Consider the following 22522-nt stretch of genomic DNA (forward strand, 5'->3'; position numbering starts at 1 on the left):
CACACTGTTTCTCACGCGCCGAAATACACTCCTGGAAATTGAAATAAGAACACCGTGAATTCATTGTCCCAGGAAGGGGAAACTTTATTGACACATTCCTGGGGTCAGATACATCACGTGATCACACTGACAGAACCACAGGCACATAGACACAGGCAACAGAGCATGCACAATGTCGGCACTAGTACAGTGTATATCCACCTTTCGCAGCAATGCATGGAGACGATCGTAGAGATGCTGGATGTAGTCCTGTGGAACGGCTTGCCATGCCATTGCCACCTGGCGCCTCAGTTGGACCAGCGTTCGTGCTGGACGTGCAGACCGCGTGAGACGACGCTTCATCCAGTCCCAAACATGCTCAATGGGGGACAGATCCGGAGATCTTGCTGGCCAGGGTAGTTGACTTACACCTTCTAGAGCACGTTGGATGGCACGGGATACATGCGGACGTGCATTGTCCTGTTGGAACAGCAAGTTCCCTTGCCGGTCTAGGAATGGTAGAACGATGGGTTCGATGACGGTTTGGATGTACCGTGCACTATTCAGTGTCCCCTCGACGATCACCAGTGGTGTACGGCCAGTGTAGGAGATCGCTCCCCACACCATGATGCCGGGTGTTGGCCCTGTGTGCCTCGGTCGTATGCAGTCCTGATTGTGGCGCTCACCTGCACGGCGCCAAACACGCATACGACCATCATTGGCACCAAGGCAGAAGCGACTCTCATCGCTGAAGACGACACGTCTCCATTCGTCCCTCCATTCACGCCTGTCGTGACACCACTGGAGGCGGGCTGCACGATGTTGGGGCGTGAGCGGAAGATGGCCTAACGGTGTGCGGGACCGTAGCCCAGCTTCATGGAGACGGTTGCGAATGGTCCTCGCCGATACCCCAGGAGCAACAGTGTCCCTAATTTGCTGGGAAGTGGAGGTGCGGTCCCCTACGGCACTGCGTAGGATCCTACGGTCTTGGCGTGCATCCGTGCGTCGCTGCGGTCCGGTCCCAGGTCGACGGGCACGTGCACCTTCCGCCGACCACTGGCGACAACATCGATGTACTGTGGAGACCTCACGCCCCACGTGTTGAGCAATTCGGCGGTACGTCCACCCGGCCTCCCGCATGCCCACTATACGCCCTCGCTCAAAGTCCGTCAACTGCACATACGGTTCACGTCCACGCTGTCGCGGCATGCTACCAGTGTTAAAGACTGCAATGGAGCTCCGTATGCCACGGCAAACTGGCTGACACTGACGGCGGCGGTGCACAAATGCTGCGCAGCTAGCGCCATTCGACGGCCAACACCGCGGTTCCTGGTGTGTCCGCTGTGCCATGCGTGTGATCATTGCTTGGACAGCCCTCTCGCAGTGTCCGGAGTAAGTATGGTGGGTCTGACACACCGGTGTCAATGTGTTCTTTTTTCCATTTCCAGGAGTGTAGTTTCGTCATGCACAACCTTATTACACGCTACAGTCCGGATCCCTCTAGCGGTAGAGGGCTGCAAATAAATAGACATTGATAGCAGAACTATAGAATGTTAATAACATTTGTTTTATTTAAAATGCCTTAAGAGTTTTCACATAAAAAATTGGGAAGCTTTATTTCTCAGCACGCCCTTGTAGAATAGTCACAGTATAGTCTTATATACAATTTTTAGAACACGTACACTACTTCCCAAGAATTATCCCTCTCAAATAGTTCTTCATTCGACTTTGCTGATCCATATATTCGATCCGTTTCGTGTCACCTCGTATTGTTTACCAGGTATTTAAATATGAGTCGGCTCTAAAACACTGATGCTCTCTGGTTTTTGCTTTCTATATGTAACCAAATCGCAATTTATTTTCTTTCTACAGGAGGTAAACCATTCTTGTTATCACAACCGTCAACCGAAAACGGTTACCATCAGTAGAACGAAAATAAATTGCGATTTGTGTTGTTAATTTTTATTCTTATGTCAAGTGCAATCACCGAAGTTCCAACATGTGATAAAAATTTCTTGTCTAGAATGTCACAAGTGAACTTCGTCGCCGGCCGCTATGGTCGACAGGTTCTAGGCGCTTCAGTCCGGAACCGTGCTTCTGCTACGGTCGCAGGTTCGAATCCTGCCTCGGGCATGGATCTATGTGATGTCCATAGTTTAGTTAGGTTTAAGTAGTTCTAAGTCATGGGGACTGATGACCTCAGATGTTATGTCCCATAGTGCTTACAAGGGGAGGCCGCCAATTGTGAAATTCAGATTTGATTCATACTGCGCATAATAAAAGCTCATGGCCAGAGGTGTAATGTGGCAAAGCATCAAGATGCACTTCTCAGCCGTTGTCGAGAAAATCGACAGTTAAAAGAAACCGTTGCGGTGAAATACTCTCTACGATTTACAATTTTCTACAGCGTTGTGGCGCAGCGGTAAATGCTCGGGTTTGTAATCCGAAGGTCGCCGGATCGAATCCCGCGGCATGCAACTTTTTTTTATTATTAGTTTTTACTATTAATGAATTGCTTATGCATGTTGGTGAAGGCGGATCGCTCTCCAATTGTACCGCCTCCATTTTTCCGTTTGTTTAACAGGGTGTACCAAAGCTCTCACGCTCGCACTGATTTTCGACGATGTTATAAGTTGCGCTAGGGACCGCATCTACCTTCTTTCGAAGTTAGCAGGCAACTACGCTGTTATGCGGCGGCTCAATTCGGCCCATTCAACATCTGTCAATCAAGTGTAACGAGCGAGTAACGGAGTTTATATTCCATACCTGCCACAGCAAATTTGTGTTCGTGGGGTCTCTATTCTAATTCGAACGTTTGACTTACGCTATACGTATTCGTTTCGGAATATCGTTTCTACGTCTTCCGTTAACTATATGTGGTAAACATTATGAAGACAATTAATAACATTTGTGAAATACAACTTTGTTTGCGGAAAACATAATGATGTTCAAAGTCGCCAGTTTTTCCACGACAAACGACTTTCAACAACTTATTATATGCATAATTGTTGCAACTGATTGCCGGGAATTATATATATATATATATATATATATATATATATATATATATATATATATATGTGTGTGTGTGTGTGTGTATACATACACATTTAAATTACAAAAAACAAATACTAAAAAAAAAAGTTGCATGGCGCGAGATTCTATCCGGCGACTTTCGGATTATAAACCCTAGCATTTACCGCTGCGCCACAACGCTGTAGAAAATTGTAAATCGTAGAGAGTATTTCACCGCAACGGTTTCTTTTTAACTGTCGGTTTTCTCGACAACGGCTGAGAGGTGCATCTTAGTGCTTTGCCACATTACACCTCTGGCCATGAGCTTTTATTATGCGCAGTATGAATCGAATCTGAATTTCACAATTGGCGGCCTTCCCTTGTTAGAGCCATTTGCACCATTTTTTTTTTTAACTTTATCAGTAGTAGCATCAGAGATGATATTCATTACACCATCTTTTTAGTTGACGTTACCAAACTGACTACTCTCTTCAGTTGGCTTTTTAATAGATTTTGTAAATAAACTAGAAATTTACTTTTTTTGCCGATGTCTTCTTGCATATAGAGGAGAGATCATTGTCAAGCAAGTGGAGCAACCGTATAGTAAATAGTAGCTGCTCATATATGTCTTTTCGATACAAGCTGAAGTCTGTGTGTGTGTTTCACTCTCTACTTTTCTCTCTCTCTATGCTTCGTGTGTGCACAAGTGTGCGCGCGTGCTTGTGTGTGTGTGTGTTTGTGTGACTGTGTTCGTTTGTGTGAGTGTATATGTGGGCGTGCGTGTGTGTGTGTGTGTGTGTGTGTGTGCGTGTGTGTGTGTGCGTATGTGTGCATGTGTGAGTGCGTATGTGTGTAAGGGACATATGTGACGATTTTTTGCGAATTATCTCTGGGGCTACAAACGGGGTATAGAACGTAAGGAGAAGGAATATTAGGGCTTAACGTCCCGTCGAAAATGAAGTCATTAGAGCTTAGGCTCATTTTGGGGAAGGAAATCAGGCACGTTGTTTTTAATGGAACTATCCTGGCATGTGTTGTAAGCAATTTAGGGAAACCACACACAACCTAGATGTTGAACGCCAGACGGGGATCTGAAACGCTGTCCTCCCGAATGGGTGTCCATTGCCTTACCTCTGTTTCACCCTGCTCGGTGAGAATGTAACGGTGCTATAGTCTCTCTCTTCGCTATCAGCCTAACTTTCTGTTTTGTTCTTGTGTATTTGATTTTAAAGCAATAGCCTTGTATCATTATTGTTATTATAAAATGAGTTTTGGTAAAATGAGTTATCTGTGAAAGAAAGTAACACTGTTTGTGGCTGAAATATGTTTCAGATTATTAAAATAATGATAATTGTTACATTAGTAAAATTCGTGAGGAAATGACCGAAAAGAGAGATCGTTTGATTTATGTCTTAGTATATTTTGTAATATATAGTTTCCTGAAAACCTTACCAAGGAGTTAATTTCGTTCAATAATGCATGTGTAGTCAACGATTTACTTGTTTATCATTATTGCTTGCACTAAATCCCGCTCTCAGTGTATTCTGGGTGCTTCTCGGTTTGTGTTGTGTCGTAGCTCAGATGGTGAATATTGCCAATAGCGAAAGTGACGGTTCCGTCAGCGTTGCAATAGGCTATGTCTGCTGCTGTAACAAACCAAGATATGATGGTTGTACTTTATCTCACCAATGAACTAGTAAGTCAAAAAGTAACTTGTGACAACGGTTTTGGCACATTAGTTGCTAAATGAACACATAATCTTACACCGAGCGAGGTGGCACAGTGGTCAGCAGACTGGACTCGTATTCGGGAGAACGATGGTTTAAAGCAGTGTCGACCATCCTGATTTAAGTGTTACATCATTTCTCTAAATCACTTCAGGAAAATGCCGGGATGGTTCATTTGAAAGAGCACGCCCGATTTCCTTCCCCATCCTTCTCTAATGCGATGGGGCGATGACGCCGCCCCTACCCCTACCCCAACCAACCACAATCATACGTTAAGAGTTAAAGCAGTAAGTATAGTATTATAGATAGAAACAGAGTGTTTGTCTTGAGACACTGTAACTCATGACGCTAAAATTGCCCGGACTGTATTCGCCCAGTGCTTATCGACTTCCAGCCAACTTTAAACGTGATTCCAGAATTAGATTTTCACTCTGCAGTGGAGTGTGCGCTGATATGAAACTTCCTGGCAGATTAAAACTGTGTGCTGGACCGAGACTCGAACTCGGGACCATTGCGTTTCGCGGGCAAGTGCTCTACCAACTTGGGTAGCTCAGCTGGTAGAGCACTTGCCCGCGTAAGGCAAAGGTCCCGAGTTCGATTCTCGGTCCGGCACACAGTTTTAATCTGGCAGGAAGTTTCAACTTTAAACATAATTTTGAACCTTTTCTCGCTTACAGCCCCACATTTCCAATAGTGTGTGAGTGAATACTCCGAAACTAATGAAGCTAACATAAGTTTTTAAATTATTGCACTCAAATATTTAACACATTAACTCATTCGGAAACTAATCATACTTCTGAAACTGGGAGTTCGATTCATTAAACAATTGGTGATGGGGATGGGATTTAATGGTACTTGTCCTCGTCGCTAGCCTGTCGTACGAAAGGAATGCATCATGTAAAAAGAAAACACTGTAATGATACTATTATTATGAGAAATGTCTGTCAGTATCGAATTTTTATGAAGTTGTTATTCTGTTGGAGCCCACTTTTTATAGACAGTGTCATATTGATACGCACAGTATATCCGTGTAGTAAATTAGAACACAAAAGTAGTGTTAAAAATGTGCGGTGGTGGAAGATATGCCCTAAAGAATCACTGGCCTGTCTTATGAAGAGCCGGCCGCTGTGGCCGAGCGGTTCTAGGCGCTTCATTCCAGAACCGCGCTGCTCCTGAGGTCGCAGGTTCGAATCCTGCCTCGGGCATGGATGTGTGTGATGTCCTTAGGTTAGTTAGGTTTAAGTAGTTCTAAGTCTAGGGGACTGACGACCTCAGATGTTAAGTCCCATAGTTCTTAGAGCCATTTGAACCATTTATTATGAAGAAACTGGTCACGGCGCACGACAAAGACTGAAGCGTGGAAAATTGTAGCAGAAAACTTAGCAGCGAATAATTTTGATCACGTTAAGCACCAGAGATGACACTAATTCTAATGACTAATGGAAACTTCAGCTGTGTTACTACACACTTATTGTGTTCAGACCGATTTCGTTCGTTGAACCTGAAGATGTTCAACGAACGAAACTTGCTGTAACACAGTAAATGTGTATCAATACAGCTGAGGACGTATCCATTAACAGTGGAGCTGCAGCAGTGATTTCTTCGGGCGAGCACTGCTTCTGCCTGCTGGAGGTTCGCGTGGAGCCGCTGCGGCTGCACCTGCAGGCCGCGCGCAGCTTCCGGACGTCGCGTGATGCACGCGAGCAGAGCAGAGCAGAGCCGGGCAGGCCAGTGCAGGGCAGGGCAGGCCGATAAAGGAGGCGGGGCGGCGCGGCGCGGCGATACGGCGGACACGCACACGCGCCGCCACCTGCCGACTGTCTCAGCCTTTCTTAGGGCAGCTGCGCCTCAACCCGTAATCCTAATGTCTGATGTTGTTTACAACAGCGAACAACAGTGCGTCTGAGTCGTTAGCGACGAACTAGTTCCTTTAGAAGATGCCAAACGAGTCTATCACCGTTACGGAAGGAAAAAAAAAATCTACTATATGGCTTTCGAGCTCCGTCATTGTGGGTTACATTATTTTAAGAAGAACATCACCCAGCCACTTCTTATGCACGGTCCTGCCACGTTAACATGACCCTCTTTCAAAACCCTAAGTAAGCACGGTTTGCAGTGTGACCGTGCAGAAAGAGAGACAGTGAGGCTCTGGAAGGTACAGATGGGGAATTGGGGCCATGCCGACCACAGTGCTGTGCCCAGCTGCGCTAGCTTTCTCGGTTGAAGATCCACGGCGTGAACACCTCGATCAATGTGGTCCCACAGATTCTCGACTGGGTTTAAATCTGGAGTTACTTTTGAATACATTATGGGAACGGCACTGATCAATATCTTACAAATATTTACTATTAAAAACAGTCTTGATCACGATTTATTTATCAAGGTGACCGGTTTCGACTACTACTGTGGTCATCTTCAGACCATTGAGTAGGAACCTCTTTCTCCAACCTCTTTCTCCAACAGAAAGAGGTTCCTACTCAATGGTCTGAAGATGACTACAGTAGTGGTCGAAACCGGTCACCTTGATAAATAAATCGTGATCAAGACTGTTTTTAATAGTAAATATTTAAATCTGTAGTGTTTGCTACCTAGGGTTACGACAGTCTCATACTGGTTCTTTTCGAAGCATGCACGTACACCGCAAGCTGTGTAGCACTGCTCGTAGATGAGATCATATAGAGGAAAAATAAACTGCTTATGTAGGCGGACATAGGCTACACGGATAGATGAACGCTCGTGTTGCTCCGTTGTGTCTTCCAGAAAACGAAATCACACAAGCAATGCGGAGAAGTCATTCCCCTGACCATAGCGCTCCCTCCTCAGCCCTGATCCTTCGGACTATTGTTGCAGATCCATACAAGGCAATGCCGGCCGCGGTGGTCTAGCGGTTCTAGGTGCGCAGTCCGGAACCGCGCGACTGCTACGGTCGCAGGTTCGAATCCTGCCTCGGGCATGGATGTGTGTGGTGTCCTTAGGTTAGTTAGGTTTGAGTAGTTCTAAGTTCTAGGGGACTGATGACCACAGATGTTAAGTCCCATAGTGCTCAGAGCCATTTGAACCATTTGAACCATACAAGGCAATGGCCATCTGTCCGACGGAACATATAATGCGATTCACTTTGAAAGGACACATGCCGTCACTGATTCGACGTCACGTTGCGGTATTGACGTGCAGATTACCGACTTTACCTTTATTCGGTCCAACATGTCACCTTATTAACTGCGTGTATTTTATATAAAATGTGCTCTATTTCGTAATAATCCATATAATTTAGTTTGTCAGTCACTACTATATAAATAACCACGCATATCACTTGCTAAAGTCATTAAAAAAAGCATGTAAAATAATCTACACTGTCTCTGTAGACTGTATGTCAAACAATTTTCATTTTTTAGTCATGGAGAAACTTAACTTCAATTTTAAATTTAGCAGTATTGAATGTAAACACCCAACTGACTTCAACAGTACTTTAGGAATCAGTAAGCAAAGTGCAACATTGACTTTAGACGTCAGTTGGCAATGTGGCGAAATCTGCGCTGCGTATGTAAACAAAATGATTCAAATGGCTCTAAGCACTATGGGACTTAACATCTGAGGCCATCAGTCCCCTAGACATAGAACTACTCAAACCTAACTGAACCTAAGGACATCACACACATCCATGCACGAGGCAGGATTCGAACCACGCTAACCGTGACAAGGCGAATGCACCTCAGGCCGCACGGCTACCCCCCGCGGCCGTCTTCCAAGCTTCCAAGTACCTGTGTTTTTAATTAGAACTTATTTTCCTGTTAGGAACTAGTGAACTAGTTACAAAGTTTGCCCGCATCTCGTGGTCGTGCGGTAGTGTTCTCGCTTCCCACGCCCGGGTTCCCGGGTTCGATTCTCGGCGGGGTCAGGGATTTTCTCCGCCTCGTGATGGCTGGGTGTTGTGTGCTGTCCTTAGGTTAGTTAGGTTTAAGTAGTTCTAAGTTCTAGGGGACTTATGACCACAGCAGTTGAGTCCCATAGTGCTCAGAGCCATTTTTTACGAAGTTCATTACTTGTTTGTGACGGTCAACGAATACCATTTGAGTTGAACTCATTGTGTTCTTAAATATAGATGATCTTCACCCAGAGCATCTTATATTCCTGTATCCAGTGCCGGCCGGCGTGGCCGAGCAGTTCTAGGCGCTACGGTCTGGAACCGCGTGACGGCTACGGTCGCAGGTTCGAATCTTGCCTCCGGCATGGATGTGTGTGATGTCCTTAAGTTGGTTAGGTTTAAGTAGTTCTAAGTTCTAGGGGACTGATGACCTCAGAAGTTAAGTCCCATAGTGTTCAGAGCCATTTGAACCATTCCTGTATCCAGTCTACATTCTGCGCAGACCAGAAGTGCTGCAAGAATACTTAAGCTGGCAAGAGGGATATCCAAAAACCAAGCTACATGCAACGTGCTCAGAGTAAGTGACAATAAAAGTGTGAGAACTAGTGACGAAGCAGTTTGCGACGCACGGCTTGAAACAGCGCAGTGTATCGGAATGGTCTGTCATCTCCATCTGCGTCGCCCTCATCGTAGCGACCACCTTGTAAGTAGGCTGTTTTATGTTTTCTTATCGGCAACGTTACATAGCGCTCTGTATGAAAATCACTGGGTGTGCTGTGTGCAGTCTGTGTCTAGTTTGCATTGTTGTCTGTCATTGTAGTGTTGGGCAGCGGCAGCTGGATGTGAACAGCGCGTAGCGTTGCGCAGTTGAAGGTGAGCCGCCAGCAGTGGTGGATGTGGGGAGAGAGATGGCGGAGTTTTGTAATTTGTCATGAACTGCTATATATATTATGACTATCAAGGTAAATACATTGTTTGTTCTCTATTAATATCTGTCATTTGCTAACTATCCCTATCAGTAGTTAGTGCCTTCCGTAGTTTGAATCTTTTATTTAGCTGGCAGTAGTGGCGCTCGCTGTACTGCAGTAGTTCGAGTAATGAGGATTTTTGTGAGGTAAGTGATTTCTGAAAGGTATAGTTTAATGTTACTCAGGGCCATTCTTTTGCAGGGATTTTTGAAAGTCAGATTGCGTTGCGCTAAAAATATTGTGTGTCAGGTTAAGCACAGTCATGTATAATTTTTCTAAGGGGACGTTTCAACCTCCCAGCGTCAGTGCTGTCTGAACAGCTATACGCAGTGTAGCGGAAGGTGCCTCAACGTATACGCATATGGTAGTCAGTGGTTAAGTTGTATTACTTTTTAACGTGGTAGCACTGTGTTACAGCGGTTTTGTTCCTTTAGACATTGTTAGTACCTTAGAGTATATGGTATTTAGAATTGTATTTGCTTTAGAAACCATTTGGGAATTTCACACATTCGACGGCATAAATCGGTGGCAATAGACGCACTACAGTCTAACTGACTGTGGTTGAACTAATAATGGATACAGTCACTGCTACAGACGCTGGGAATAGACCTCTGCTAACGTTTGAGCAGACCTGGAGTCTTTTTCACGCCACTCCCATAACCAACCGCCTGGTGAGCGGAATTTGTAAGCTAACATTTTACATTCATAGAGTAGTTCATTTTTTTAAAATCAGGTTTGACTGTTAGATATAGTCTACTGATTACGTTCTTTAATAACAAGTTTTTATGATACCACGTTTCAAGTACTTTTAGCTGTAAATTGATGTAACAAATGAAACAATTGTATAAGTCGTAACCTATTTTAGATAAGAAGGCATCGGGTTTTATAAACACAGAGTAAAATGAATAAAATGTTACTCCCTAATTATTTCACTGCTAACATATGATTAATTTCTGATGAAAATAATGAATTGGAAAAGGAGATCCTGCCACTATTCGCATGAATTTAAAATAACATAATGGGGCCGCAGTACAACTGGTGTGCTGTAGGTGTCAGGAAGCACGAGAATATATGAAACGTTAGTGAATCGTGTAAAAGATTTCCCTGTAGTCTACAAAGGGATTTGAGTTGCTGGTAAAATTCTTTATTTACGCAACCGGTTTCTGTCGACTGAACATCGTCAGGTTCTAACGCACAATTATTCACATTTTGTGTGAGAAACTGCTGATGGTCAGTCGACTGAAACTGCTTGTGCAAATAAAGAATTTTACCAGCAGCTCAACGCGGTAACAGGATATTTTTCAAACATATACGGGTTGTGCCGCACCACCTCCTCAACATAAATTCGGATGAGGATTTAACTAATAACAAGAAGAATAAAGTGTTTAAACCGAAGCAACTGTCCTTAAAGCAAGTAAATACGCCTGCGGAAATGCACGCAACCAAAGCCCAGTATCTATGTCAAAGAACATTCAACATGCCTATGGAAGATATTTTGCCATGTGGGACATTGTACACTAAATGTCAGGATACAGCAATATTGCCTGGCACCATTTACAAAAAGATTCTCCACTAGTATCACCTTTAGCTGCTCGATCGCGACCGTAAGGTCATCTTCGATTATCTAAAACACTTAGAATATTCGCAGCAAGACAGTTAGGTAGCCCCACTTACTACTACAGAGCAGAGCAATGACGAATTAGAGCGGCATAAGCTTTTTCCATTTCATTTAATCGTGTCTAAGTGTGTAATTAGTGTCACCATTCCTCACAATCTGTCTCAAACAAGGGTTCGCTATCCCTACGTGTAAAGTTTTCTCTACCTTTGACGTCCGATCGCCAATTTTTTGGCACTAGTAATTAAAATATTTTTTTTTAGCACTGTGTGTGATGAATGCTTATATCCACTTAGATAAATTATTACGAGAAAGTTAGTATGTGCATTTCTTACCCAAACAATATCTTTACTGATGGACTGTTTCGAGTACCGTCTATTTCAGAGTCAGGGACGAGTCAGTTCTTCTGTGCTCAGGGGGTATCTCTCCACTCAAACTGCGTCTACTTTCTGGTTTCGCCGGAAGTACAATATGTAGATACACCAACCTCCCTAAGGGACCTGGGAATGTTTTCCCCTCTGCATGTCCCCACGGCTCAAGCGGCCATTTCTTGTATCACTGCTTTACACCTCGCTGAACTCTGCTGCTCCGCTAGATTTAAAATCCATAAAAATCAATCCATAAGTTCTATAATCGGATTGCATCACTTAGTTTCAAATTCTGTATTGGATATTTTCAAGCCTATTACCGTACACACTAATTGTTTCATCTTGCATTATTACGTAACATTATCCTTCGCCAATGAACGTAGAAAGGGAAATGAAATATCACTGAGATGCCTCAATAGGAAATCCAGTGTCATCAAACTTACAGGATTCAAACCTTTTCTGCAAGTGGGCGAAGGAGTCCAGATTGTTTGAGGAATCACTCTCACTGAAAATAGACAGTAACATCTTCCAGAAGACTATTTACCTCTTCCTCCTTCCAGGGCCTTGCACAGCAACATCTTCTAGCTACATTCAAAGTAGCATTCCCCTACCAGGCCTCTTCCAGAGCTATGGAACAGCAACATCTTCCAGAAATCCGTTCCCCTTTCCCACATCCCAAAGCCAAACACAGCAACATCTTCCGGAAGAAGACTATTCCCTTTGTTCCCTCTTCCTAGAGGCCACTGCCTCCTCAGGCCTCCCTCATAGCAAGGACATAACGGAATGTGCTAAAAGCGAGGTTATGATTCAACTTCGTTCGGTGTGGTCATCTGGGTAACGTAAGGTGTCATTGAGTTCTATCCTTCCCACAATGATATAAGGAGCACGATATCCGTAATAACATTGTCCTAATATAGTCATACAAAAGTTGCATGTTGATAACAAGGAGTAACGGATCAGCGAGAGATCAAATGCAAGAATTTGGTGCGATATAATTATGTAACGAAGTTGTGCAGAGATTTTTACTGTTGCTGTGCATCTTCGTGGACAAAGGCCTGTTATTTCGTAAGTGTCCTCCTACTAACTCATCTGTAGCTCCCTGATGCAGAGAAGGCCAGCGCATACCTCCTCAAGAAGGACCCCGCACTGTTCAGACCAATCTTCGCCTTGATGACTGTTGATCTTTTTTGGATGTATAGCTTTGCCGCTTATCCCAGCTATTCGTATTATCGGGCACTGAACTGCCTCCTGTTGGCGAGGCTGACGTGTGTGGCGTCGAGCTCAGGTCGCTAGGACGGGCCACGATCGCGATAAAGAGCCCGGGGCAATACGACGGGGTCATGCCTCACCCTCAGCACTCACCCCTTGCCGCAGCCGTATCACGGGGTGGCACCGCAATTACAGGCGGCCGGTCATAACTCTGGCGGCCATTGTCTGCCCCAGGAAGCGTGCCGAGCCGCAGCAGTTGCAATGCAAATAGGCCGGGCGACCAACCGTTGGCCTAAAGGAGCCGCCACGAGTTTTCTCTTGCTATGGAGAAGGTTTTACATTCCAGACTCAGGTCGTGAAATTACACCTGGAAATAATGCATCAACAGAACAATGAATGGTTAGCTGGAATTTGCAGGGCCTGTCGCTTCTCAATACACACAGATGGCCATTAAAATTACAGCTCTATGAAGATGACATGGAAAGTCAAATTTTCGTGATGTCTGCTGCATGCTTCGATACGAACATTTTTAGCTTTTCAGCGTAACCGCACTAAACAGGAAGGAGTAACAATCTACATTTTGTATACAGGATGCATCAAAAGGTAAGATCAATCCTGGAGGTGATGGTGGAGGACTTAATTTGCAACAAAATATCTTGATAAAATTTTTCTGTATTATCTCTGTTTGGAGCTACACATGTAATTCCAAAACGGGGAATTTCTCTTGCCTTCGCATGCCAATTTCATTCGAGGCGTTTGTCACGTCATTAATCTTAATTTATTCATTTAACTCATTTAATAACTACATTAATAAGTGTCATTCTCCTTGGTTCGCCTTAGTTCTACTACAGCAGATGCTCCAAGTGTCCCCCTCTCGAATGAATACAAGCTTCAGCACTCCGCCTGATCCCTAGCTGTAAGTTACCAAATCACTGCTAACGTATCGCCACTGTCTCCGTTTGCATCTTTGCAACGAGGTCTTCTTTGCTTGTTATCTCTTATCTGTAGACTTCCTCTTTGAGGAAACCCAAGAGAAAGAACAACAGTGGTGTTCGATAGGGGGAGCGTCCTAGCCAACGAACGGGACCACCCCTTCCAGTCCAAGTAGCCGGAAATGATCGTTCGACCATTGTCGTACTACTCCCAGTCTGAAATGTCCTGCAGCACCAACTACTTGATACCGTAGGTATTGTCTTGTCTGTAGGGGTATATCATTCAGTACTGTTGCAAGTACACCTTCTAAGCCGGCCGGTGTGGCCGTGCGGTTCTAGGCGCTTGAGTCTGGAAACGCGTGACCGTTACGGTCACAGGTTCGAATCCTGCCTAGGGCATGGATGTGTGTGATGTCCTTATGTTAGTTAGGTTTAAGTAGTTCTAAGTTCTAGGGGACTGATGACCTCAGATGTTAAGTCCCATAGTGCTCAGAGCCATTTGAACCATTTGAACACCTTCTAAGAAATGCATTTGATGAGCAATTCCCATTCTGTCCACCACTACAAATGGGGTAAACACTACACCACCGGGGATCCTATGTTAACACTGAAACTCGTTTGGAATGATGGGGGTCTAGCCTAGGACTCTTGTCAGGATAAACGTGTGCGTTTTGTCTATTCATAACACTGCCTCTTGTGAATCCTGACTCGTCAGTCCGTAAGACGTTTGGTCATTAACCATCTGTAATAAACACCGACAATATGCGAAACGATGTCCCTGATCGTGAGGCTTCAATTCTTGCACTTGCACATACTTCAGATGATACCGATGAGGACCTTGCTGATCAAGTACTCGCCAAAATAGCTGAGTGAGGGAGCCGAATACGTTGCTTAAGACGCCTCGTATTGATGGACGTGGTTCTTCAATAGCAAGAATCTCTTCTTCACGATCTGGAGGAAGTTCTGGTCGATCAATATGTTGCGTGGGTTGTAGCATCCCTCTATCCCCCGTGCGTTGATAAAGTACTTGAAATATCCGTTTCCTTGGATGGCTTCGTTGCGGAAACCTCTCCTGGTATTCTCTTTCATCCGCGAGTGCATTATCATTACAGAAGTAGTAAACAAAAGGCATGTACCGATACTTCTCGTTAGCAAACATTGTGAATGTTCATACTCGGCCGCCACCTTGATCGATTCAGCCTTCTCGTCGAGGAGCAGACAATGTTAAACGAAAGAAACATAATATCAGTAACGTTGGATGCTTTACTTAGCTACATAACCGTACACGGATGGTAACTAGAAACTCACACAATCGCTGGCAACGTGTGACATTGAATATGGCATGCAAGCACACAGTCTGTCATGAGAGACTGGCGTTGGTGTTACATATGTAGGTGACGGGTACTGAAAAATTGGATCCATAATTTTTGTTGCAAATAAGGTGCTCCATCATCTCCTCTATGACTAACCTTACATCCCGTATAAGGCAAGACTGCGTAATAGATTTCTCATTCATAAAGACAGTTCTGTGTTGATATTTTGTAACGTGTTATGCTTTGTATAAAAAGGAGAAATGTCTTCCAGCAATTTCTGGTATATTCGACAGCGGCAGGATCGTGGCCTATCATGAATGCGGGTTATCGTTCGGCTGTGTTACCGCTGCCCATATTGTTTGCTCCGCCGTGTGGTATCGTAGAGTGACATCACAGACAATGTCAGGAAATCAGCTTGTTTACAGCAACTGCTGAGAAGTGAGACGATATGAAATGTGTCATCTAAGTATTTAAAAACAGAATTTTATTTGATAGCAAAAATAAACACTTTCAAGTACATCAGACAGTACTTAGCATGCAATGTGTACAGCCTTTCTACCTCATCCGTTGTGCGTCATTGATGGTTACAATATCTGTGTTTACACAGCGTCTGTATCTTCGCATCACATTGTCCTTCAGACAGTGATGCATTTTTGAAGTAACAGACACTGTTCTCACGATCATAGCTCTGTAAGTATTACGTAAGTATTGACGTCAGCTGCTTGTGACACGAAAATTTGTACCAGATCGGGATTCGAACCTGGATTTCCCGCTTATAGTGAGCGCTCGCCTTAAATATTTCGGCTATTCGAGTTTGCCTCTGGGACCGACGAAAACTGCCATACCCCCACGTGATCCGCAAATAGCTGAAGTCAATCCAGCTTCGCAAAATGCGGATCCACTTCGTAATATTTATCATACCTGTAATCGTCAGTACAGTGGCTGCACCTAGAGACGTGCATACCTGCCTGAAGGATGTTGTAATGAGAAGTTACAGACACTGTTTAGACACAGACATTGTAAACATCAATGACATATCTGTGCCTCGATAGATTGAAATGACGAAAAATATTTGTTTCTCCCTTTGCGGGAATCATAAAATGTTAAAGTGTGAAGGTTGGGTCAGTCCTGTAGGCATACTCGGATAGTCGAAGTGGCTCCCGAGTTCCGCCCTTTGCAGTAGCGCATATTTATTCCTCCCCCTCGTACATCAGGACCTTCTTCATAGAATACTCTTACGTCCACGCAGACATGCCTGGTACCGGAAAGCCTTCGTCACGCGATATTTATCGCCTAATAATGAGCGATCTTTCCCAGAATGTTGTGGAAAGCTGGTATCCTGCGGTCGCATGGCCCGTTGTCTGGCGTTCTGTGCACCATGTCCTGCTCGACAGGAACAACCGTGCAACCAGGTATTTGGCCGGCCGAAGTGGCCGTGCGGTTAAAGGCGCTGCAGTCTGGAACCGCAAGATCGCTACGGTCGCAGGTTCGAATCCTGCATCGGGCATGGATGTTTGTGATGTCCTTAGGTTAGTTAGGTTTAACTAGTTCTAAGTTCTAGGGGACTAATGACCTCAGCAGTTGAGTCCCATAGTGCTCAGAGCCATTTGAACCATTTGAACCAGGTATTTGGTTGTTACTGGAAAACAGATACCACAACTTCGCCTACATGTCTTCAACATGACAGATTCGCAGCTTTGCCCCGCTTGTGTCACACGTTTGACACGGATGATTGTCGACTGGTGTGTGGATCTTCTGCGGAGGTGTGGCAGCTGATTGGCAAAATGATTGAATTTCTTCGTCATACAGCTCCCTAAGCAATTACACCAAAGAAACTGCTATTGCCGGACGAGATCTATTTCCCGCATATGAAGACCAACGCAGTAAATTGTATAAAAGGCCTAGCGACCTCTTACTTGTTTCTGAAGGAGGTAAGAGCATTCTTGATTTTTGGACATTTCTGCAATATCATTTTACCGTAGTCACACACAATCCGGGATACTGTCAGTACCATGCCCCACGCAGCTGCGGTGTCCTGGATATGAGAAGATGACTTCATTGTGAATGTGAAGTACCAGGATTTGCACCAGAGAACTGTCAAGAAGGAGGTGACCATGAGAAAAAGGTTGAATAACCAGCGAAAGGATAACATTCCATGAGTCGGGGTGTATAATGTCAGAAGTTTAAACCTTGTAGGGAAGTTAGAAATTCTTAAAAGGAAAATGCTAAGTATTGCTCTAGATTAAAAAAAAATAAATGGAAATGAGCGTATGGCATCGTTGGCCGGGAGGCCTAGAGATCCGGGGAAGTTCGGCTTTCAAGTGCAAGTCTTATTTCATTCGACGGCGCATGGGGCGACTTGCACGCCGGTGATAATGAAATAATGAGGAGGACAACACAACACCCAGTCCACGGGTGCAGAAAATCTCCAACACGGTCGGAAATCGAACCCAGGTCTGCTTGCATGGGAGGCGAGCACGTTACCACTCAGCTAAGTAGGCGGACTCACTGTCGATATACTCAAAGTCAGTGAAAGAAGACAAAGCTTTCTGGTCGGATCAGTGTAGGGTAAAATCAACAGCAGCGGGAAACGGTATAAATGGAGAAGGATTAGTAATTAATAGGAAGGCAGGCAGACAGTGGTTACTGAGAACATTTCAGTGATAGGGTTGTTCTCACCAGTATTGACGACAATCCAACAGCGACAACGATACTTCGGATATGAATGTCGACGTCGCAAGCCGAACATGAAGAAATAGAGAAAGCGTATGAGGCTAGTGAACGGGTAAAATGGCTCTGAGCACTATGGGACTTAACATCTATGATCATCAGTCCCCTAGAACTTCTTAAACCTAACTAACCTAAGAACAGCACACAACACCCAGCCATCACGAGGCAGAGAAAATCCCTGAACCCGCTGGGAATCGAACCCGGGAACCCGGGCGTGGGAAGCTAGAACGCTACCGCACGACCACGAGATGCGGGCAGTGAACGGGTAATTCAGTACCTTAAGGGGAGATGAAAATCTAATCCTCGTGACGGAATAGAATGGGGTTGCAGGGAAGGAGTATAAGAAAGGGTTACGGGAAAATATGGGCTTGATTGTAGGAATGAGAGAGGAGAAACAATTGAGTTCTGCAGCAAAGTTTACCTAGAAATAGCGAATACTGTGTTCAATCAAAAGAAGAGAAGGTACACTTGGAAAAGGTCAGGAGAAACAGGAATATTTCTGTTACAATACATCATGGTCAGGCAGAGATTACGAAACCAGATACTCGATTGTAATTTTTCTCGATGGTAATTTTTATCTCCTCCTGTTCGATCTGTACATCCAAGAAGCAATGACGGAAATAAAAGAAAGGTTTAGGAGTGGAATTAAAATTAAACGCGAAATGATGTAAATGAAGAAATTCCTTATGACGTTACTATCTTCAGTGCACGTGACGAAGAATGGAAGCACGGTCTAATGAGTACAGAATATGGACTAAAAGTAAATCGAAGAAAGATATGAAATGTAGCAGAAATGAAAACAGCAGAAAACATAACATCGGGACTTGTTACGAAGTAGAGGTAGTTAAGGAATTCACCGCTCTAAAACTCCACCCACCCCGCCTCCTCTTCGGGACGGAAATCGTGTACCCCATCTGTTCAGTTGTTTGTGCCTGAACGTTTTCGAAAGTATGAGAAGAACGTTTTCAAAATGTTTGCGAGATGTGTAACTAAGATGGCTCTTGGGTACCAGTCCGGCATTCACCTAGTCAGATGTGGGAAACCATCTAGAAACCGCGTCCAGGTTGGTCAGCATACCTGACCTCAACGTTAGTTCGACCCGCGGCCGGCGCGCCTTCCTGAATCCCGAAAGTGGCGTGTCGACGCGCGTGGCTATTAGGGCGGACCGGAGAGAAAGAGTAATAATAACCTGTGTAACATATTCATAACGAAATATAAGCGGGGTATGGTGAGGAATCGTTGCGAGATGAACATTTATTCGTTTTTGTTCATGGGCGAGTTGCAGTGAACTCACACTGGCTTATACCTGTTTCGAATAATGTCCGTCGGTTTGCGATATGCAGATGAAAGTGTCACTAAATAAATGTCAGGAATGTACCACAATGATCGTTGTCGTGGTTTTAATTCCAAAGACTAATTTGACACAGTTCTTAGTTTGTGCGTCGCACGAAGCTAGGGCGGAATTGAGTGGGTTTTCGCTTATACCAGTGGTTCCCAAAATTCCGGAGACCACAACCCCTGAGCGTAGTCAGATAAGAGCTAGTCTGTCCCTCGCCACCCCTCTCTTCACCATCATAAACACTGCTTAAGTAAACTATAGAGTGAAGAAGGGTTTTGTTTCATGACTTTTATTTTTAAAGCGATGAAAGATAAATGAAATTTAGTCTTTACGGTGTTTCATTAAACTACGAACTAATGACGTAATGAGAAAATTAGTACTGATATTTCTAACGACATTTTACTACAAATGACAAAGCATTTCCCAGTTTACAGCTAGTGCTACCTACATCTCCTAGCCACGAAAGAAAGCTGACTATCTACACTGTCGGTGACTAGTTGATACAGGAAATGCTTCGTCTGCACCAATTCTCTCCCTAACGACACTTGCTTCAACCACGTCTTGCATCCCATGTAAAAGCAACCCAGTTAAAGTACGTGAACTACACTTACTGACTGCAAATGACTTGAATGCTGGACTTCTCGCATCTGAACTGACAGAAATTGGAAATTTCAGGCAGCCAATGATTTGTGTCTGATGACTGCCCTGGTACTACTATTACTACAACAACTACTACTAATAATAATAATAACAATACTCTTTAGATCTAGATAAATGTTGTACACATTACATAATTAGTGCTGTGTTGTCCTTCGTTTGTCTGTTGTGAAGTGAAAAAAATGAAGCGATTTCTGCTCGACTGCGGGAACTATCTACAACTCTGTGAAGGCATTTTCAAGAGACATCTTCATAGCTACAAAGTACTTCAATCGATCTGCAGTAAACAGATTAAAAATTTGCGACCGATGATGCCCTTCCTCATGCCTTCGATTTTCGTGAGATATTTAAGATCATGTGACGCGTATACCACAATTTTACTGTAATAGATACATGCTGAAAAGTGCTAAGAATGTATGTAGTGGGTGGAAAATGCGAGGAATATGTCGCTTGCACATTCGTTTCAGAAGCTATAACCTCCACCACAGTGTGCCACACGTTACTGCTACTGTTCGAAAACAGAAATTTTGTTATTGTATATTAACTTTTAAAAATAATTTAGTTTAGTGACAGGCACACAGTCTAAACCCATTTGTTTTTCCCACTCAGAAAATTTCATTTTACCCCTCATGGGATGATTATTCTTAGGCTGGGAACCGCTGGCTTATACTTTTCGACTCGGTCGTTTCCTGACTTGGGTCCCTTACCTCAAGTTTATGATTTACACTTATACATAATCCCTGGAAGCCTGAAAGTAAGAACATGATCACTGGATCACCGTGTAGATTTTTATTATTAAATCTTTCCGAAAAAAAAACATTATAGCGGTATATGTGTTGGAAAAGAAGGGCGACGAGACTCAACTGCAGTGTGGACAGTCACTTAATCGTACCAGGGCTGCATTTGATACATTTAAGTGTGAACCACAACTGCAGAATCGGTGAGCCGTTTTGGGCGTGCCAAGACTTTCAGGAGCAGGTAGGACGCACACCGTTCGCCAGCCGCCAGCCGCCAGCCGCGCGCCCACTGTGCACTGGAGGCGCAGCCCGCGCTGTGAGGAGGCGCCCGCCGCTCGCTCCGCGGCTGATCCATATTTAACGGCTGGGCGCGCGCCAATCGAATTTATCCGCCGTCCGCCGGCCCGTCCTCGCGCGGTCCCGCTCGCCGCTCGCTCGCGGGCCTTAAACGCCGGGGGCGACGGCCGTGTGGTGAGGCGGACAGCCACGCCTCAGACAGGGGGGGCGCTATCTGCTTATCCGCCACAATTACCCCGGCACCCTCCCGTATTAGGCGGAGCGAGTACACGTGTCCGGTAACGCGTCACTGCGTATCTCATACCTCATATCTTCCGAGAGTGCCGTCATGGAATAAGATTTTGACGTTTATACACTACTGGCCATTAAAATTGCTACACCAAGAACAAATGCAGATGAGCAGATGATAAACGGGTATTCATTGGACAAATATATTATACTAGAACTGACATGAGATTACATTTTCAAGCAATTTGGGTGCATAGATCCTGAGAAACCAGAACCAAGAACAACCACCTCTGGCCGTAATGACGCCCTTGATACGCCTGGGCATTCAGTCAAACAGAGCTTGGATGACGTGTACGGGTACAGCTGCCCATGCAACTTCAACACGATTCCACAGTTCATCAAGAGTAGTGACTGGCGTATTGTGACAAGCTCGTCCACCATTGACCAGACGTTTTCAGTTGGCGAGAGATCTTGAAAATGTACTGTATCCAGAAAGGCCCGTACAGGACCTGCAACATGCGGTCGTGCATTATCCTGCTGAAATGTAGGGTTTCGCAGGGATCGAATGAAGGGTAGAGCCACGGGTCGTAACACGATGGCGATGACGAATACACGCTTCCAATATGCGCTCACCGCGATGTCGCCAGACACGGATGCGACCATCATGATGCTGTAAACAGAACCTGGATTCATCCGAAAAGATGATGTTTTGCCATTCGTGCACCCAGGTTCGTCGTTGAGTACACCATCGCAGGCGCTCCTGTCTGTGAAGCAGCGTCAATGGTAACCGCAGCCATGGTCTCCGAGCTGACAGTCCATGCTGCTGCAAACGTCGTCGAACTGTTCGTGCAGATGGTTGTTGTCTTGCAAACGTCCCCATCTATTGACTCAGGGATTGAGACGTGGTTGCACGATCCGTTACAGCCATGCGGATAAGATGCCTTTCATCTCGACTGCTAGTAATACGAGGCCGTTGGGATCCAGCACGGCGTTCCGTATTACCCTCATGAACCCACCGATTCCATATTCTGCTAACAGTCATTGGATCTCGACCAAGGCGAGTAGCAATGTCGCGATACGATAAACCGCATTCGCGATAGGCTACAATCCGACCTTTATCGAAGTCGGAAACGTGATGGTACGCATTTCTCCTCTTTACACGAGGCATCACAACAACGTTTCACCAGGAAACGCCGGTCAACTGCTGTTTGTGTATGAGAAATCTGTTGGAAGCTTTTCTCATGTCAGCACATTGTAGGTGTCGCCACCGGCGTCAACCTTGTGTGAATGCGCTTAATAGCTAATCATTTGCATATCACAATATCTTCTTCCTGTCGGTTAAATTTCTCGTCTGTAGCACGTCATCTTCGTGGTGTAGCAATTTTAATAGTCAGTAGTGTACATAGTGGCGAACTCGTTGGTGCTACAATCGGAGAACAAGTGACCAGTCCGCGTCGCTGTGCTCAAAATTATCTCCGAAAACATCAGAGTTTCGCAGCTAGACAGCAAACGTTTCACATGACCCTCGTAAAATGTTAGCTGT

The sequence above is a fragment of the Schistocerca serialis genome, chromosome 1, assembly GCF_023864345.2.
Source record: "Schistocerca serialis cubense isolate TAMUIC-IGC-003099 chromosome 1, iqSchSeri2.2, whole genome shotgun sequence".
Lineage (NCBI taxonomy): Eukaryota > Metazoa > Arthropoda > Insecta > Orthoptera > Acrididae > Schistocerca > Schistocerca serialis.